Below are 14,209 nucleotides of genomic sequence, written 5' to 3' on the forward strand. Positions count from 1 at the left end.
GAAAATTTGGGGCAGCTAAAAGGACTACATCACCTCTGTACATCCCCTCCTTTCCCAGAGAGCCCATTTCACAGGAGAGACAATAACCGAGATGACAACGAAACCAACTCACCGAGAATAGCTCGGCTCCTTAATTCTGGCATCCTTCTGTTTAGGCAAACACCTTCTAAACCACCAACTGGCTCTCACAGGAGCGAGGTGCAGTGGGGAGCTCCGCCAGGACAGGACCCAAACCCTGGGTACCCAAACCCGGGCAGCATCCCCACTGCCCATCACCAGGTGAAAGCCACCAGCACCGCTCCCCAAGCCACCAGCCGCGAGGGTCACTGCTGTTCGTTCAGGCATCCAACAAAGTGGGGACACCAGGGACCCACCAGCAGCACCACATCATCCTTCTCCTACAGCCCAGCCTGAGAAATAATTCCCCAATAAAGTTAGAAAACACCATTCTTATTAAATATATATATATTTATAGCCACTTATAGCACATGGGGTTTCCCTGTGTTGCTTTCTTGGGGTTTGCCTATAGTACCCTTGTCACAGATGGTGCTGAATGCCTCGGTCTGGAGTGAGCAGGTGAAGAATCATTTCAGTTTAATTGCAAAATAAATGTTAGGCTATCCCCTATATGTTTTGCATAAGGATTGCAAGTGCCACCATAAATACTAATGGGGCAAATATGCCCCTGTGTCAGTAAATCATGGGCAACGGATGTGAAAATGAATTAGTCTCCTTTCAACTTATCCTGAAAGAATTGCAGTAAGATCTTGTTTTATTGTGTTTGATTAAGTGCTAGTGGTATAACATAATTTCCCGTAACCATTAAAAATGTTGGTGCTGTGCTTCTGCGTAAATGCCTCTAATGTGATGAGAGTGTATTTAATATTTACCCTTCCAAAGTTAATACGTTTAGGGGAGACATTTTGTGTGCTAAAAATAGTTCCTTGGTCTTGGATTTCCATGTAGGGCTGTGAAATGATGTGTCTGCTCTGAATGCAACAGATGAATAAGAAAAAAAAAAAAAACTCTAAAAAAATAAACCAACCTATGACTAACCCACAAAACAAGGGAAAAATCCTGCTCTATCCAACGCTGACCCTGGCTGAACCAGCCGGGTTTCACAAGCGCTGCCTCTGCCTTGATGTCTTGCCCGTCCCAAGCTCCACTTGACAAACTCATTCCCTGTTCATTTAATGCACAAGCTAAAAATAGGCTGGTGCGTGCGACGTGGAGGGTTTAACCAGGCACCTTGCTCGTAGAGGATTAGCACGGGGAAGTAGGAGTGATGAGATGGGGCTGGTTTTGCTCGCGGGCAGCTCTTTCTGCTCCTGTGATGTCCCCGTACGCCGGAGATCATCGACGGAGTCGTGGTGGGGAGTGCTCAGCCCCCAGCCAAGCGATTTTGGGGGCACAGGGTGAGCCCACGGCTTTGCCCGTATCCATCCCTCATCCCTGAGAGGGTGCTGATCCTGGACCTTGTCTGCACAGGGGTATAAAACATGTAAATAACAACCAATTCATAGGAGAAGTAGAAGGAGGTAGGAGCAATATAGCTCCTTCCAAAGTCAGGAGTCAGGTGCTGGGGGTGTTGTTCGTGCTGTGGCTGCGCTGAGAAATGAGTCCTGGGGGTGTCCGTGAGCTCTGCTGATGCGTGCAGTGGTGGGATGGAGTTTCCCAAAGTGGTGGGATGGCATTTCCCAGCCAAACCCACTCTGCCGAGTATCAGACGCAGTGGTTTTGCTCAGAAGTAGCTGCTGTACATTCAGATGTAATAAAGATTAAACTAATTGACTGCCTGTGCTTGTATTTTAAGTGGTGCTTTATAATGCTGACACTGAACACTAGGAGAAAATGCAGAGGTTAAAATACTGCTGTTACAGCTTGGTCATTAGCAGCCCTGCAATGAGCTTGAAATGGTCTAATCAATGAAATGGAGTTTTTCCTGGGAGGCAGGCAGGTCAAAGAGCAAAACAACACATCTGCGGCCTTAACTCCTGGGAAAATGATTCTCAGGAGGAAGATGCTGTGTTTGTTTAGGACGCTGCTGCCATCAGAGCGGGACACCGGCCATCCTCATGGGTCTGGACCTGCCACGTGCTCTGCCTCCGTCCAAGCATCCCCCTGCGCAGGCTGGAGTGCTACGAGCAGCTCCAGGCACCCTGCAAGTGAGAGAATTCCCTGCGGAAAACAAGGGACCGAAACCCCTTCCAAGAATGTTCAGCTAAAAATAGGTGTTTGTTGTATGGGATACCACAAATAACACTCACGCTGCGCAGAGGGACCGGCAGGCGGGGGATAAATTCCTGCCCTTAATAAGCAAGCAGGATCAATAAAGCATTTCTAAAAGAGGGAAATCAGCAATTTTCACAGCTCCAGCTTTAAAATGACTAAGTTTAGGGGATAAAGCATAGCAGCAAGGATGCCGGTCCGTGTGCCATGCATTCCCAAAGACAGCTTGAGCCAGGTGCCATCCTGGGGGACACGGGAGTCCCTGACACCCAGTGAGACCAGCACACAGACCTGGGGTGGGCCAGTCCCTCTGAAGGGCTGCTTCTGGAGACCCGTGAGGAATGACCTGATTCCAATCAGCTTTTTAAATCCACCATACAGAGAGCACCCTCCAGAGCAGCGCAGAGCCAAGCGGCATCGCTGCATGGCCAGAGACAGGTCAGGGACATGCAGCCCCGGTGCCCTGAGCATCACCTCCTTGGCACCAGCTCTTCTCTAGCAGCAAAAAGCACCCATAGCTGATTTTTTTTTTTAGGTTTTCTGAGGCATGGGGGGTGCCAAGGCACAGTCAGCCACAGGGCAGCAGTGCCGCCGTTTATCGGCACGGCAAGAGCCAGATGTGTGGCAGGCCATGAGGACTTTGGTCACTTCTCCGATCTGAAGCCTGCAAGTATCTCCCCAGTCCTCTGCATGTGCTAGACAACAGCTATAAAACCGGCTCGTATAAATACACCAGGAGGAATAAGCACTATAAATAGCCGAGCTCCAGGAGCGCAGGCTGGGAGCGGCGTGGGCATGGGATGGCACCGGCACAGCTGGAGCTGAAAGTGTGCCGAGAGCGGCTGTGCCTCCCCCGGACCAACAGCAACCACAGCCACCTCTCAAAAATCCCACCAGCCCACCTGCCAGGCGTGTGTGGTATTTTCCATCCCGAGCTTTAGAAAATAGTCAGTGATGATGAAGTAACTGCCCCACTTGACACCAAGGGAGATGTCACTGCCGCCTCCGGCCCACAGCTGTCTTCTACGGCTGGAAAACATGACCTGAACTTTGAAACTCAGCAAATCTGGTTCTCCCAGCCCTACAAGGGGGAGCAGCTCCGGTGGGAAATACCCTGTGAAGGTATCTCCATCCAGCTCCCTTCCATCCAGCAAAGGTGAAGCTGGATGGAAGGGAGCAGGGACACAGCTGATTTGGGAGCAATCGGTCACCAGCAAGTGTTATAGCAGTAACTAAACAGAATTATCACTTGAAGACACCCTCAAGGTGGGGAAAGACTTAACTGCAGTGCTGACAGCGTCTTCTCAGCATCAGTGAGTGGTTGCAGGTAAACCGAAAAATCTCTTCGGAGCATGAAGTGTTCCCGCGGTGCCTAGCAAGAGCCGAGCGGGAGGTGGCTGCTCGGGCCATCACCTTCTCCAAGGAAAAGGAGGGAGATGCTTCAGGAGGGTGCTGGGGAAAAGCCCCCGAGCAGCACGGGCGGCAGCAACTACGCTGGGTCAGGAGCAGCAGAGCTGCCTGGGTGCTCAGCACGGCACCGACAGCCCGGCGCAGCATGTCGCATCCCCTGGAAAGCCCAGCTACGGTGCAAACCTGACCCGCTGCACGGTCCCTCAACGGGGATTGCAAATGTCTGACGAGTAACTTTCCTGTAAAGTCATTTATTCAGCCTGTCCCTTGCAAACCTCCTCTGCTGAACAGCTTGCTGAACACTGCTGGGAGCGAGGCAAGGAGCAGAGATCAGCTCTACACCTCAGAGGGATGATCTCCTCTCTAAGCGTGGTTGGGCTGAGGTCTACACACTTTCCAGCATTTTAAAAGACAGTTAAATTAGCTTAACTATCTCAGGCCATTCAAAGTTTCCCAAGTTGAGCTGGGATGCAAAACCCACAGTTACTGTACGTTGTGTTGTTCTTGTTCTCACAGATTTTGTTGTCTTTTACCTAATATTTAGATGTTGAGTGATTCCTTATTTAACCACACCATCTTATCTGTGCAATACGAATCTGCAGCTGTGACATTTCAGGGTTATTGCCTTTGCAGCATCTGTAATAACAGAAGGATGAAAAATGTCAACATGCATATGGGACAAGGCAAATATGCACTGAGTATTCCGGCTTGTTCTACATGGAGAGAAAAGATAATGGATTGGTTCCCATGTGACGAGTATAGCAGCTGCAAGGGGAAAAAAAGGTTGGCTCTGGGTGTTTTTATTGCTCTAGCTCTCCCTGCCCACCTCCCCTCTGGGTCTCAGCAGGAAAGCTGGAAAAGAGCCCGTTAAATGCAGGGCACAATACGCCAAACCACCAGGAAACCCAGCAAAGTCTGTGTTGAAATGTCCCTTTTGCAGCTCTGCTTGCAAGGTTGCATTGGATTTGGTGGTAAGTAACAGGAGAGTAAAGGTAAACTGCTCAGCTTTCATGGTGGTTTTCTCTGAACGTCTTCAAAGAGACGGCAAATTTTGGCTAAGGTGTCTTAAAAGCAAAAATAAATGTAATTTTGAAGACTGTAAACTTCACCAAGAGGATTGTTTTGGACTGGAAGAGGGTGTGCAGCAGCAGGGAAGCTCAGGGGTAGGATGGGCGCATTTGCAGCTCCTGGCAGAAATGCCTAATGCCCTGATAGTCAGCAAAACTAAAACAGAGTCTGGCCAAGATGCTGAAAAATGTTTATTCCTTCACTTCCAGGGAAATAGCCTGGGTAAATCAGGAGAGTATTTTTTCCCCCTTTCTTTCCTCTGGTTTTTGTTCAGCACCGATGACGCCGATTTATTTCCCGAATGAAATATTAACCTCAGTGTAACTTACTGCTTTCTAACAGGGGGACGCAGGATGCCATTTACTGGCTTACGAGACTGCTCTCTGGCTTTTTTTAATAGTTTCATAAAATCTTTGGCATAGCTAAGGATTCCCATCTCCTTACAATTAAGTGGACAACAGCACGCTTGAGCAAACAGAATTACCTTACACTAATGAATGTGTGGCTGAGTGAGCCCAAGGGCAGCGCTGCCTGCTAGCCAGAAGGAAACGTGTTTGGACCTTCGCAAAAATCCCATTTCGGCTGATTTCCCAGCCTGAAGGTAGTGTTTGCTGGCTGCTGAAGAAGAGAGGGGATGCTGGGGGCTGGCAGCAGTGAACTCATCATGCATTTACAAACTAATTTTGCATTTTTGGTTTCCGTACATATCAATGAAAGGGATTTGTTGGAAATGAGGGAATTGGGGCACAGGGAAAGGTTTGCTCACTGGGGCTTGCATGGAGCTGAAGGGCTGTACCGCTGGGGTAAATAAGCAAGGAATTAGCTCATTATTGAATGGCAGGAAAGAACCAGGAGTCAGTTCCCAGCAGTGACTGAAACGTCTCCCAGACTCAGCCGTCGACTAAACCCGGCTCGAATGAGCTTTCACAGCTCTCTGAAGGAAAGCAGCAGGAGCGGAGGTCTCACTGACAAAACATCTCCATCCCCTTCACTTTGCTTTTTGTCTTTCCCAGGAAGGCGCGTGGGGCCGGGGCTGTGCCCCCCTCCAGGGACATGGCACTCGGGTGCAGGGCTGTCCCCCCGAGGATGCTCCCTCGAGCTGGTACAAGTGGAAACCTTACTGCGGGCAGCAGTTTCATCTACATTTTGCTCTGAGATTTTGAGTCATCCCAACCTGAAAGTCAGAACGAAAGTCACGTCGGGGTGGAAGGGGGGGGGATGTGAAACACCGAAACCCGGGGGAGGCTTGCACCCTCACCCGGGAGCAGAAGGCAGAGGGGAGGCTGCAGAGGGCTGAGACCGGCTCATTGCCTGGCACCTCCGACAGTCAGTGCCCTCTGCTCCCGAGCCTGGCCTCCCACGGGTGCTGCAGCCCCTTTTAGGATGCTCTTGGACCCGATCCGGGCAAGAGGACTGACAGGCTCAGCTCCTCTGCAGAGGAATTTGTTTTTCATCCTGTGACACCATCAAATGTAGACCTAAAGGAAAAGCCCGGACTGAAACGCTGCTGTGGCCGACCCAGCCCCAGCTCTGCTCCTCTAATGACTGGCCCAAATTCCCCAGCCTCCACGCTGGCTCTGCCCCACACGAGTACCCCGCGCAGCTGAGCCCTGCCGCAGCTCGGTGCAGCTCAGCAAGACGGGGGGATGCTCCAGCATGTGCAATTTTGACCCCAAATTATCAAGGCAGGGAACACTACATGTCCTTCCTAACCGAGACGAGGAGCCTGCGGTGCTGCCCGTCCCGGTCAGGGCTCAGCCCCTGCCTTTCCCTTCGCCAGTGCCATCGTCTCCCCTCGGTACAGTTTTGGCACCTTCACCTGGAGAAGGGGAGGGAGGGGAAGGCCTCGGTCAGCGACACCGAGAGCATCATCTTTCCCACAAAACGCATGAGTCATCTCCGCAACGCGCAGCCGGTGTCAGCCCGAGACACAGGATCCCAGCGCTCTGCCCACACGCCGCTGAAGAGAGCCAGCCAAAATCAGCGCGTTTGGCTTCCCGGCAGCACCCGGCCCCCTCCTTCCTTCCTTCCCCCGCCGCCACTTTCAACAGCCACCAGCTCCGCTCGAAAAGATGCTGCTTTTCAGAAGACTTTTTTTTTTTTTTTCTTTTTTGCGGTTGATCTGGGCCAGCTGGCTTCAGAAAGAAAAAACTGGGCTCATCTCCTCTCTCCCCGAGTTACACGAGACTCTCCAAGCAGTTTGTGTTGGGTCTGATGTGGTGGAGAGGGGATTTGCTCCAAGAGAGCTTCTCCTCGCTGCTGCACACACGCTCTGCGCTGGCAGCACAGCCCCGCTGAGCACCTTCCCACCCCAGCAGTGGGGATGGGGACAAGGACGGGAATGGGGATGGATGGGGATGGGGACAGGGACCCCCCGAGGCACACCAGGATGCTCAGCATCGCTGCAGCCTGAGGACCGTCCGCTTCCCCGTGCTCTGTGTGCACAGTGCTCTTTTGCGCAATGAGGAAAATAGCATGAAGATGTTACCGCAATAATTTTATGACTTCTCGAGTCTAATTTGATGGCAAAGTGGCACTCCAGCCCCACAGGCGGGTGATCGCGCTGCAGAGTGTGCCGGAGCCATTGCTGCTCCTCCAGATGACACTGGGTTGTCCCCATGCATCCATCCTGGTGGCTCACCACCCGACAAGCAGGGGGGTGGGAGCTAGGCTGGACCTGGCAAAAGAAATCCATAAATAAATAAAACCCTCAGAAGCAGCAGCACTCAGCCCGTTTCAGGTAGTGTTTGCCCCAGCCCAGCCACTCCCCGGGATGGATGGGAGCCGGAGCGACCCAGAGGGATGCGGGACTGTGCACGGAGGAGCAGCTTTCACAGTAGCAGCACGTGGGAATTGCTCTTTTCTGCAGGAATACGAGGCCCCAGCACTGGCAAAGGTCCTGAGGAACACCCCACCGGTGCGTGCTCTGGCCTGGGCACAGCCACCTCCGGGCAGACATCCCAGCAGCGGGGAAAACATTTTTGGGAAGTGCAATGCCACGGGGCTGGTTTGAAGCTGCTCGGGATCACACCGAGTGCCTGCAGAGCAGCTTCATGCCCCTGGGATAGCCCAGGAGCGGCTGAAGAAACCATCCCACCGCTCACTGCGGTGCCTGCTTGGGCACGTGGAGAGGCAGCTCTGCCACAGCTCCCAGCTTCGGCACTTTTATCGAGCACCACATTAACCATTATTTCAGCAAACAATGCAGCAAACCGCAGGGGAAGGGTGGGGAGATGCTGAAATTTGCAGGCTCTTGTTAGGTACAAATGCTGCTCAGCTGCATGGCACTTACTTACCCATGTGGTTTATGCAGAGAAATCACGCGAATAAATATAAAGCAGCACTTGCTGTAGAGAATGAGTGTAACCCACCTGATGGGAGAAAAAACATCCCATTTCGGCTGCCCGGCAGCCGGGCCCCCCCCGGGAACTGCCGCATCCCCTGGTTCAGAGTCACGCAGCTCGAAAAGCACTTTGAGATCTTTTTTGGATGAAAGCCGTGGACAGATCGAGCCAGAGGGAAATGGGTGCTTTCAAACAGAGGCTGAACTTCTTCTGGAAGTAATTGCAGGCACTCAGCACGTTGGAGCAGCAGGCACAGATGGAGGCTGGGAATAATACAGTAATAGCCCAAGCTTGAGCAGAAGGGGTTTCTATTTAAGTGCCATGCTTAAACTGTAAATTTCCCACAATAACCTGCAATACCTCTCTTTGGCTTTCCTTATGCAGATGTGAACCGCAATATGAAATGCCTTTAAAACACAAACACGGCCTAACACCTGTTCTAACGTTTCCTACGCCGCTCTTGCTGAGAGAAAAACAATAAAACAAAGCCGGATGGCACCAACAACCACCAAAAAGCAAAACTGTGGCAAAGCTGCCGGATTAAACAGCATCTCCTTACGCAGCTCCCACCTGCGGGCGCAGAAGCTTTTCAGGCGTTACGGCTGAGCATCCCACCAGCGCCAGCATCCGCATTTACCTGAAATTAAAAGGTTTTTAGCTTTACAAGAGTATCTTACAGGCACAACTGTCTTGAATTTCTTATAGGAAAAACTATATTCATAGAATTTAAGGTTGAAAAATCCAATTCCACGTGGGGAGAGGCCTTGACCCATGTCCTTCACTGTCGCAACGTGTGGCATCAGCCATCGCCAAGGCTCAGCCTTGGGGTGCTCACAGCACAGCGGGGTCCCTGCACCCCTGTGGCAGGTGCTCATCCTGGACTGGGACCATCCTCTGAACCCTACTTCCAAGGAAATATGATTTTGGAGGGCTACCAAGAAGCTGGGGTATACATTGCTGGTTTGAATAGTGGCATTTTTGCAAATATTTTTGCTTTTTGCTGGTATTCCTGGGTACTGGGAGCCCTCCTGCTGGGTGCTCGGGACCAGCGAGGGTGATGGAGGCTGAGGGTTTCCCCACCTTCCCATCTCGGGCCAGGCAGGACCGCAGCGAGCCCAGCACGCCGACACCCCTGCGTCCTGCACAAATCTGCATTTTATGCTACAACAGATGAAGAACCACTGTTCTCGCAGCTGTCTGACATGAAAATTATTCCTTGGGAATTTCCTAGAGTGGCGAAGGGAAAAAGCCACCCAAATCTGGGCAGAACGCCACGGAAGCCCAGTCTCCCACGCAGCCTCCACCACCCGGGCAGGACCCGTCTCCCCGATCCCCCCTTTTCTTCCCGGGGTGCCAGCACCCACTCGCATCCTGCAACGCTAGTGGTTTCTAACCAAAGGCTGCCGCAAACTAGACCGAGATCACCAGCTCATTTTATGTTAGACAGTAAACAGACATAAGATGATCGCTTCAACTTAATTGTATAATAATTAAGCCCTCATATTCCTGTCATCTGCAACTGTCAAAGGCAGTCTGTACGGGGCTGCTGCTCCTCTGGAAGAGCCGTCACTCATTGCTGCTAGCTTCTGAGCGGTGTCAAAATAAGGGTAATTTTGCCTGCAATGCCAGCTAATGGCTGTAAACAAGCGATCGTGCTTCGCTTCAGAGCTCTGCCGCGGAGCAGGGGCCGTGGGGACGGAGAGGTCCTGCTCACCAGCAGCGTGGGATAACGTCCCGGGACAGCGCAGGGAGCGCGGCAGCCTCGGGGTCCCCACGTCCCGGCGGTGGCACCGGCATCGCACCCCCGTCAAGTGAAGTCACCTCCTTGCCTTGTGCGAGCAAGCTGTGTAAAACATACGTATTTAAGCATGTTATTAGGAAAAATTAGAGACAAATCAGCATGTGCTTTTCCCCGCAGGAGCAGAAAATGAAGGCTGAGGATGGAAATGTGGCTTCATTTACTGTGCACCCAGAAGAAGATGCAATTCCCCGAGGTGCAGCTGAGCACGGCACCCACTCGGGCACACGCGGAGATTTGGATGGGCTCCCTCTCTGCCGGAGGAGACAGCGAGGAGACCACGTTCCCTCCCAGCTCCTCTGCTCGCCAGGCCTGATCCTGCTCCCTCGCTGCATCTTCCACTTCTGAACTGAACACACTGTATTGTCCCCCTCTCCCGGGAGAGCCGACAACCCCAGGAGGTGTCGGCATAAACCCGGGCTTTCTCCTTCCCCTTTGGCTGCCTCCCCTCCTGGCCAAGTCACGGAGCTCTCCGTGCCTACGCACAGTACTGTAACTACTATTTTATTATTATTTAATTTTCACAAGCACCGTGTACAGCTTGCAAGGTTTCATTTAGGATTGCTCTGCTGCCCGTCAAAAATCCTGCCACCTTTGTGGTTTCTAAGCAAGTCATTACCATTGCTCCAGCAACACCCCATCAGCTAACAGGCAGGTGGAAAAGAATACCTCATTCAATTAAAGCAATGATTAATTTTTGCAGGACAAGTATAATGACTTATATGGAGGGCTTCCCTCACGCTTAGCCGGTGCTGCTCCTGCACACCCGCTTTTCTTTCTCACCCGTGGCCCAGCCATGCTTTAACAAATTCCTGATTAATCTCCCTGGGAGGCAGCCGTGACTCATTGCCTTCTCCAGACAAGCGCCTTCCTCACCCTGCCTCCCAAGGAGCCCGCAGACCTCTCCACCCCGCCTGCAGCCGACGCACCTTTTGGCTGGTCCTTGTCAACACAGTCTGATTTGTTTGGGTGAGCCTGGCACGGCACGCAGGAAAATAAAAAGCAAACTGGAAAGAGTCGCGGCGGCACGCTTGGCATGTGGCACCGTGCTCACCGGGACGTGCCAAGCGGTGCTAGCCGGGACCCGCAACCTAAAAATACTGTGAGACACCTTGATGCTGACCTTTGTCTTTTATCCGTTCCATCCTGAGAAGGGGATTTGGGATGGGGAGGCTGGGGGAGGGCTGGCTTATGGCACTGCCGAGCCTGGGGCAGCGGCGGTGTGATGCTGCTGGAAGTGGTGGCACTGGGACGGAGAGCCTGAGTACCGGAGATCCTGAGCGCTCCTTGGAGCTGGGTTTATCATCACCACGGAGCAGATCATACTCCACGTGCTGCTGGAGCACGAGCAGCCAACCCTGCCCCGAGTTGTCCCCGTGTCCCCACCGTGCTGAGCCCGCTCGTTTGGTGATGCCGCCCGAGGCTGACCCAGACAGCAGCCAGGCATCGCCACGGGGGAGAGAAGAGAGATCCCCAAATGCAGGCAGGGACATAACAGAAAATGCAAAACCAAATTTGAGTAAAGCGGCTTAAATCTGCATCGCAAACCCGACTTTTTGCATCCACGTGCTTTTGCAAGGCAAAGCAACGTTATTTTTCCTGGGTAACTTATCAGACAAAATTGCTGCTCTTTGCAAGGGTGTGTTGGCACAGAATAGGTGCTCGTCTGCCCTTTCTTACCCCCGAGATGGACTTTCTGCTATTTGTCTTCATAGAGCAATTCAGTGAACAGCTGCAAAGGATGTTTTGTTCCTTGAACATAATTCATTCCTCTTACACCAGCTCCATTCACCAAAGTTCTGGAGATCACCGCACAACTCCCTGAGCTCCTAAAAAACATCAATGATGTTGAGAGGTTAAAGATTTTAAAGCCTGCTGCCACCTATGGATGGAAAGCAGTGAGAGCAGAAAACCACCGCGGGGGGCACGGCTGGCTGAAATGAAGGCTTGAACTCTTGAATAAAAGCCATTGGCAGTGGGGACATGCCAGCAGCCCTGGACAAGACCTGAGCTTTCTCCTTCTTCAGACAAACTCAACAAGGTGCAGGGCACAGAGGGCTGATGGAGGGTATTGGGAAATTTGCTACCCATCATGTGAATACACGTAGTCCAAGAAGGGAAATAAGCCTTTTTTTTGGCTTGCTGGATTAATCTGATTACAGTGTTTTTATTGACAGACTGTAGCTTGCCCTCCCCCTTACCTAATTGTTCTGATTTAATTACATCCTTAAAAAAAATTGTACCTATTTGCATTCAGATTGCTAAAGTGATAATTTTTGCAATAAAACTCTGCAGAATACTTAAAATAGACATTTGTGGGGCCACAGAAACTACAGGGTGGCATGTTCCGCCCCCACTGGAGGAAACAGGGTTATCTACCATAAAGGGGACATGTTATTTGTATAGCATCATACCTAGCAGAGCTTCTAGTTCATGGAAGAGGCTATTTGGTTTGTGGCAGGGTAAGGGGAGAGGTCAGGCAGTATCTTCCACAGACGTGGGACAGAAACTCCAGCCACATACAACCACGCGTGGATGGAGAGAGCTCCCACCCCGAGAGCATCCCGCCTGCGAGCCGGACCGTGCTGGAGCCGTGCTGCCCTCCGCTCAGCAGGACCAGTCTTAAACTGGACAAAGAGAAGAGGATGGGGAGACTGATGCAGACAAATGACTGCAATCCAGTGTTATATGAAATGCTGTCATATACATCATATTTAATGCTTATACACATGGTATTCATCTTTTTTTTTTTTTTTTTTTGCTCTGGTTATCTGCATGTGTGCTCCGAAAGTGAAAAGGTAACTGAAAGCAGGCACAGTCTAACCCACTGGTGTCAGGCACCCACCACAACCACTGCCTTACTGTTTAGAAAAAGATTTCATACTTTCAACACGGGGTTAAAGATGTCCTATTATTTTATTCCTTTTTTTTAATTTCATCAGCTTCAGCTTCTTGAAAAACCTGTTTTTCTTTTATCCTGAGTCATTTCGCGTGAAGAAACTATTGTTCTAAACTGTGACTCATCAGTTTGCATCACCACTTTCCAAACCCCTTGGGGGCACGCGGGCTTCGAAGCAGGCAATGGCAACCAGCCTTTATTTACCAATAAATAGGCACTTCATCGCTGCATTGACTCATTGCTATTTAAGCTCATTTTGTTCCTACTTCCCAACCGTGAACCCGGAGCGATCATTCTGGTTGCTTTTGTAGTTGTCTTTTACGAAGAGCGTTCACACGAACCACGTCTTACTGACAGTCTGTCTGCTGTTTAAATACAAATACAAAAACTTGTAAGGAGAGACAAGTATCTAAATGCTAGTGCTGAAGTATACCACGTTTCCAGAAACCAGCTTGTCACGAGGCAGAAAACACAACTGCTCGTTACTGAGACATACCTCATATACTAGAATTAATGGGGAAAAGGAGGCCAACATCAAAATTATCCACTTCATTGAAGCTCTCACACAGATCATAACTGTATCTTTTTGAAATCCAAGTCAAAAGGAGCACTTTTGGAGCTAGACTCCCCTCCGTAGCCCAGAGATATATCACCCCTGCCCAGCAAATGCGGCGCCAGCAGCAGCATGGGAGGAATGAGTGAATTTTGGACAAGCAAACCCGAGCCTCTAACTGAATTTAAAGGTGCAAAATAAAAGGTTTGATCCTGCTTTTCTTATGCACCTAGACCCCAGTAATCCTCCTTGTGTACTTCTGCTACTGAATAAGTATCAATAAAACAAAGAAACTAAGGAGTTCGGATGCATTATTCCTTATAAATCCCACAGCTGCCAAGACCGAATGATACTCAGCACCTTACCTTAAATATACGATGCTGCACTTCCTTGTGGGACATAAATCACAGCTCAAATCTCCTGCAGCCGTAGTGCCAACTGGAGTCAGAGGGAGCTGGGTTTGCGGAGAGCCTGCTGCAAGCTCAGGCAGCGCGCTGCTCCAGCAAACTCTTGCCATAGTTCATCTGGGTTGAGATTCACGTCAAGGGCAGGGGGATCGCACAAGGCACAGAGCAGCCGTAACGCTAACCGTCGTGTCCGAGGCAGAGAAAAGCGCAAGAACGTCGCTTGAAAACCAGTGTGAAGAATAAAAAGAACGCCCAGACCTATGACTATGATGATTTCTGTTAAGTACCCCAAAAGTGGGTTGCACACCATGATAAGCTTAAACTGGGGCATAAACTCCTGGTTTTCTCTAACAGCAAGTAGCCTATTGATGTGAAATTTTAACACAGTTTAATTTTTCTTGCCTTCCTACTCTTCTATGCTGTCCTTTGTACACCTTTACAGAAAAAACATTTGAAAGTCATCTTTAGCCAAAATTTCCACAGCAGTCACCAACACTTCAC

At 50.8% G+C, this 14,209-nt stretch overlaps 1 long non-coding RNA gene across 1 annotated transcript; it reads right to left on the bottom strand.

Annotated features, from left to right (window-relative positions):
- Nucleotides 1-7,189: 7,189 nt before the first annotated feature.
- LOC128134421 (uncharacterized) lies at nucleotides 7,190-9,818 on the bottom strand. The gene is made up of 2 exons (XR_008232740.1): nucleotides 9,766-9,818; nucleotides 7,190-8,688 (listed from the first exon to the last, which is right to left on the bottom strand). It is a non-coding gene; the product is annotated as an uncharacterized LOC128134421 (long non-coding RNA).
- Between the last annotated feature and the right edge of the window lie 4,391 nt (nucleotides 9,819-14,209).

This window comes from Harpia harpyja, chromosome 20, assembly GCF_026419915.1.
Source record: "Harpia harpyja isolate bHarHar1 chromosome 20, bHarHar1 primary haplotype, whole genome shotgun sequence".
Taxonomy (NCBI): Eukaryota; Metazoa; Chordata; class Aves; order Accipitriformes; family Accipitridae; genus Harpia; species Harpia harpyja.